Source organism: Canis lupus, chromosome 20, assembly GCF_048164855.1.
Source record: "Canis lupus baileyi chromosome 20, mCanLup2.hap1, whole genome shotgun sequence".
NCBI lineage: Eukaryota > Metazoa > Chordata > Mammalia > Carnivora > Canidae > Canis > Canis lupus.
Genome location: NC_132857.1, coordinates 6392662 through 6399361, shown reverse-complemented (window position 1 = coordinate 6399361; position 6700 = coordinate 6392662). Strand labels below are relative to the sequence as shown.

Below are 6700 nucleotides of genomic sequence, written 5' to 3'. Positions count from 1 at the left end.
GAGAGGCAGAGGGAGAAGGAAAGAGAATCTCAAGCAGACTCTATGCTTAGTATGGAGCCCACTTGGGGCTTAATCCCAGGGCCCTGAGATCACAACTTGAGGTGAAACCAAGAGTTGGCTGCTTAACCAACTGTACCACACAGGCACCCCTGAAATATTTTTGATCTAACTGTGGGCCAGACATTCAAGAGTTGACTCAAAGTATTTCTTAAGTTCCTATATCTGCCTCTTTTCATAACCACCAATCAAGGCAAGAACATCAGCAGCACCTGTGGATTTAGTACATGTAAGAGCTCAACAGATTGGGTCCAATTGATTCAGTACAAAAGTGTTCATATATAAGCACTGATTAATGTTTCGCATAGGCTTTTGTTTTTATCTTATGCATCAGTTCAAGTTTTTGACTGCAAGCAACTCGAGATAACTTCAGCATAAAAAGAATTTGCAGAATCAATGAAGCCTTAGAACCAGGCTTGGGATAGAAGCAGGATCCAAGGATGCTAGCAAACAGGAAAACAGTCCAGGTTGGTTCCAAAAACAGTCTGAATAAGATGTACTCTTCATCTCTACTGCTACAATATCTCAACCTCAAAGCCAAAAATAATGTCTTAACCTCCCTATATTTTTGCATTAAATTCTTAGATTCAAAGTCTCAGCAGGTTATATCTTCCCTCCCCAGCAATTAAAAGAAGAAATATCTAGCTTATTTATTTTCAATATGGTGGCAGTGGAGCCTTGACTCTTAACACAACTTACTCTATGAGGGCTCCTCCCAAATGGCAAAAATGTTTAAATTTGAATAAGCAAAAAAGGGTAGAGGGGCCTACCATATTTCTCAATTTATAATACAAACTCATTGAAGTCACGGATTCATTTGTACCTCATTTTTGCATTCCTCACCCTGCTTAAAGCAGAGTTGGTTACAAGGTATGCAGTTTAACGCCTGCCAACAGGCTCCTGAATAGAGGTATAATAGTCTCTTTCAGGCCAATATTCCATGTTTTCTAAAGCTGGATTCAAATAACTATTTTTATATCCCTAGAAATTACATAATCAGAGAATTCAGCATATGCTACAGAGTATCCAATCACTGAAATCTACCAACACACATTTGTAGGGCTTGCATTGCTTTGTAACATGTGCTTTGGAGAATCCTAAAGAAGTACCTAACTGTGAACCAAAGACACTCATAATCCTGATACAGAAATGAATTTTTTCTTATGGCAAACAACTTGAAGAAAACATCTAAGGTAGCAATAAGCAAGAGCATATGATATATAAAGGCTGTTGTACAGGCATTAAGAAAATACCAAATAACCAAAAGATTCATGTGGATCGTGTTTACTTGTAGATCATGAATATAATTTGATTTAAACAGCCTGAATTCAAGGATGGATAACATTCCCAAATTAAAATCTGATGAATAAAAATACCATGAAGCAGTTTGATTTATACAACACTAATAAAAAGTCTTGCAATGCACTGTTAAAACAGATTTTACAATATCAATTGTCAGTGTTTCAGTGGAATGTTTTGTCTTTCTAAAAAAATTTCAGGCAGCAGACCTGATTTCGTTTCCTTGAAAAATCCAATGAGTTTAGCATTTTGAAATTGACAGATTTAGTTCATTAATTTAGATGTCTGTGAGCATTTCCCAGTGAATGATTTTATTTCATAATGCATGATAGTTGCATTCTTTCTGATAAATACACTTGTAGGAATGAGACAGGAAAAAAATCTTTCACCAACTGAAAAATCCTTTTGTGGTTTCATCATTTCATTTTGAAAAAGAAAAAAAAAAAAGGTTTGTAGTGAATCAAATAAAAATGTAATGGTGGGACGCCTGGGTGGCTCAGTGCTTGAGCGTCTGCCTTTGGCTCAGGGCATGATCCTGGGGTCTGGAAATCGAGTCCCACATCGGGCTCCCTGCATGAAGCCTGCTTCTCTGTCTTCCTGTCTCTGCCTCTCTCTATGCCTCTCATGAGTAAATAAATTAAAATATTTTTTAAAAATTTAATGGTGCTTTAACTATTTTCCTAAAGTTTGTCTTAAAATCATAACATGTCAGACTCTTTTTGAGAAAGGTGATGTTTTGATATTATAGCATAGAGTATAAAAATAAGAAAGCTCTTTTCTTTCAGGCTCCCAATAGGAAATAGAATGAATACTCCAATTATGATTATTCTAGAAAGATTTAATAAAGAATATTAATAAACAAGTATACAGGGTACATGGAAAGAAACTTAGTGATAATGTCAGATCACAGCACTGTTTCTAGATCCCCAAGGCTCGGCCTGAGAAATAAAGGATGGTATAGTTACAGGGAAGAGCTTCCTGGAGAGAAGCTGTATCTATCTCCCACTCTTGAATCCTTCTAATCTGCTGCATAGGTTCTTCTGTTGGAAGCCAGTAATGTACACTCGCATCAGCCTTATGGGAACAGAACAGAGAATAGTAAAGAGCTGACCTGAGGGGCAAATGAGATTAACCTAGCATCTAAAAATCTCAGATTAAGTTCCCAGGTTCTTAGCTTGTTATCTGGGGGAAAACAAAATGCTGCTGGGATTTTGCTAAGCTAAAAACCCATGTTACAAAGACCTTTGACAACCTCTGATAGCAGATTCTACTATAAGAAAACAGCAAATAAGATTAGTAGACATTAAAAGATTAATGATAAGGCGTGACTTTTAATGCACTAATAATCTGCCTGTTGTTTAAACAAAGCATAAAAATGGTTTATTCACCTGTACATTTCTTAGGAGTCTGACAAAGTTTTAAAGAAATCTAAAAGTAAAATAGAAAAAAGTTTCAGATGCAAGTCAATCATGTTTCCTTATTTTAAGTTAATAACATTACATATTCGTTGTTTATTATTCAAGAAACATTTAATATATGTCTACTATGTATTCAGTATCACGAGTCCTTGGCCTTTGAGAGTTCAGTGTAGTCAAGACTAAGAGAAGGCAAACATCTATGAACAGATTAGTCATTTAAAACATACTGATTTGATGAAATGTTCAAAGTGTAAGTTCTTTCAACTCACTTACCCTTCATGGGAAAATATTCCTTTTCCTCTCTGTTTATTGCTGTTTTGATCTGTGCTGAAAAATCAGCATTTCAAGGATCAGCTATGTGTTTGGTTTTACTTTTAAAAAATATATTGAGTTATTTGGTCTGCATAACATCAAAAGTTTGGGATATCCATCAAATTGCAAATTTCCTAAGGTCAGAAATCATGTTCTCTATTCCACTGGCAATTTTAAACTTCCTTATTAGGGGCTACAAACAGAGCCTACAGTTGCAGATCTCAAATTTAAGTTCAGTACTTAGTTTATCTCTGTGCCAGATGATTGAATTGAGTTATGCCTTATTTTTATACACATATTAAATATCAAGCACACAATTGCCAAATGTTTTATTATGATTATATCTACCTTCTTGAAATGACATTCAATTTTTTTACACAATCTGTAGTGTTCTATTAAGGAAGCATTGTTTTTAAATTAAATTAGTTGAAGTCACTTTTTTAAAATATATTTTAATGGTAAGAAATATTTCCAATTCAACAGCTTTAAAACAATATGGCTGAACTGTCCGCAACCCTCAATTTATATACTATTACATTTGAAACAGAGATCACCCTGAGTGTTCTACTCTCACAACTGAGTTCTGAAAGGGAAAACTGCAATGAAATTCTGGGAATTCATCTCAAAACAAGGGAGCCAAACCAAGACCATAAAACTTCTCAGCTTAAATGTTATCTGGCTCACCTCTTTCAGATTCCTAAATATTTTTAAATGACTCAGTAAATGTGGAACCTTAAAAACAAGACTCAAAGACAACTTACTATAAACATTTGGGGGACTATTGTTAACAGAAAAATATCACTGATTTTAGGAAATACTAGCTCTGTTTCAATAATATGCAGATTTCATCTCATGACACAGAGTCACAAAGTGGCGAGTTACCTACTGCCTTAGATCTAAACTTCGTACCAGTCAGAAAAAATAGGCATTTGTCTTCTTAATTACTTTTGAGGCAGGGAGTTCTTTCTCCATCCCCTTTTAGCTTTGTACCTCAATTCTGAAATAGCTAGTCTTAAAGTCAACAACCTGGAATAAGCCAAGTAGTGAGAGGGCCGTGAAAAGAAAGGTGATGCGGATGGGATGTCACCACTATTGCTTCCTGGGATAAATGATTCCATAAGTAATGGACAATATTTCTGAGAAAATACAAACCTAATGATACTGAGTTTAGAGAATAGAAGGCTTTCTTTACTTTTCATGTCTTTTTAGAGTAGTAGAGGTAGGAAATTTTAAGAGAAGAATATTTTCCAGAAATCAAGTGTTAGACTAACATTTGGACCAGTCAACCTAAACTCCAGCTGTGGATCTAGAGGGGCCTGTGACCATCACCAAGACAACAGTGATCTGAGGCAAGTACCTTCCAACCATTTATCTTTTAACCAAAACCAACACTCGTGGGAGCTCATCTAAGAATGAGTAAAGCAAGAAAAAGACTGTTCTTGTTTGCTGAACAATGCAAAACAACAACAACAACAACAAAAAAAAACAGTGGGGGGTTGGGGGGGGGGGCAGGTGGAGGGACTGTGAAATCATCCTGAGGATTTATAGAAAGTAAACACTTCTGAAATTATTCTACTGCTGTATCCAGAAAAAAATGAAAGGTAAACATTTGCCATTCTAAAAGAACAATGCAAAAAAGATATGGCATGCATAAAATTAGAATGAAAATCCATTAGACAACCTGGGGTTGAAATGAGGATAAAAGTTAATATGGAAGGAACTACAGTCTAAAAATTATAATTTTCTGTGAAGATTCTCCAAAACAGAATTTCTAGCAAGTATATCATTAACAAGTGGATATATATGGCTCCAGAGGCAGAGTTGATGCAAAGAAACATCATCCACAGGAAGATTATAATGAAAGGCAATTTTAATTGTGTGCAGTAGATTCATACATAAACTATTGTGTCCATTTCAGATTATTTTCTTACTAAATGTGCCTGTGCCCCAAATCCCCCCAGCTTACCACTTTACAATGCTCTGTTTTCCACCATGTGGGTCATTAAAGGACTTCAGCTTTTACTGAGTAAAAATAGGAAGTCACGGAAGGGCTGAAATGCAGTGAAGCAAAGGAAAGAGTAATTTGAGGAACACAAGAAGTTTAAACAGGATTTACAGAGTGACAGGGTGAGAGGATGTTTAGTTAAGACTGAAAAAGGAAGTATATATGGCTTCTGGCTTTCACACCTGGGTGACAAGCAGCAGTGGTTCTGAAAAAACTCAGACATAAGAACACAAGAAACTTTCAAGGGAAGTGATTAGATATGGGATAGACACATATAACAGAGATTAATAATCTAGATATGTAAAGAAGGGACATAATCCCTGATGAAGCTAAGAGTTAAGGAGCCAAGATACAAATCCCAATGAAATATGGAACAGTAACATGTGGGAAGTCTTACTCAGATTCCATTTTACCAGTGCCATCAACATTCTGCTGTTGCCATGAAATGGAAGTGCTGCAGAATAGCGACTTCATCAGCACCAAAGTGCTGCTTATTTGAATTCAGATTTGCTAAGCTGGTTGTGTGAAAAGAATCAATGAGGAACAGAGCCGTGCCACCCAATGAACTGATGGACGCAAGCACATTTAAAGATATGTCAGTGACTTACTGGGGCATGACCTGGAGCAATGCATTGTGCTTTGGAAAAGACAGGAGCTGCAGTTGAGAGAATATGAAGTCGGGAGGCAATCAACCACAGAGTTAATTCATTTTAGCAAAATCTTTGTGTTTTGCTAAGAGACTGAAAAAAAAATGACTTTATGCTCAAAAATAGGCCATGCAACTGAAAGCCCAAGACTATAATCACAGAAAATAATCTCTCAGCATAGCACTTTGGAAATGACTCTGGGTTAATGACAGTCGCAGTACCATTAGCCCATCTGCATGCAGAAGCAGAAGTGTTTCACAGAATAAATTTAAACTATGAAAGACTTTAAACTCTCGTGCTATACCCTCAGAGCTAGTTCCCCATGCTACTAACAAACATGTCATTCCAAGAGGCAAATAAGAAACATTTTCAATGTGAGAAACTTTAAGTGGAATAAATAAAAAGGTACGCATATCGTTTTTCCTGCTTCTAATAAATGTTAAGATGAGGTGATTTTTCCATGTAAAATGTAATCGGTATGATTTTAACCATTTTGGCACTTACATTTATGGTGTTCACATTTCCTCTTGGTATATACCCTGAATGACACTAACCGATCATATTTTCCTCAGTTAAAAAGTTTACTGCTGTGTGTGAGAAGTCTCAAAATCAATGTAATTTTTAAAAGCCACCCAAGGATATTATTTTTTGGATACTGTGTATGTCACAAATGCACGTAAAATATTTTCTAGTTATAAAGGAAGGAGGAAATTCAGAAATTATATATGGAGAATGGTTTATGGATTGGTTTATTGCTAATCTGTGTACAAATGAAACTACAGTGCTCAGAAAAAGCACGTAAACAATAGCTCCAAAAACCATTCAGTTTGGTTTTTAACAACTCAAAACCTGTATAACCACAAAGATAAAACTATAAATTTGTATTATGATCACAACTTTAAAAAAAAAAATCCCTGAAACTGGAAGTTTATACTCTACCAAAGAATATCAGCAGAATTTAT

The 6700-nt window shown here is 35.6% G+C and overlaps 1 long non-coding RNA gene across 1 annotated transcript; it reads right to left on the bottom strand.

Moving 5' to 3' along the window:
• Positions 1-2237: 2237 nt before the first annotated feature.
• LOC140612028 (uncharacterized) lies at positions 2238-5498 on the bottom strand. Its single transcript, XR_012013355.1, has 3 exons — positions 5053-5498; positions 2745-2784; positions 2238-2430 (listed from the first exon to the last, which is right to left on the bottom strand). It is a non-coding gene; the product is annotated as an uncharacterized lncRNA (long non-coding RNA).
• Between the last annotated feature and the right edge of the window lie 1202 nt (positions 5499-6700).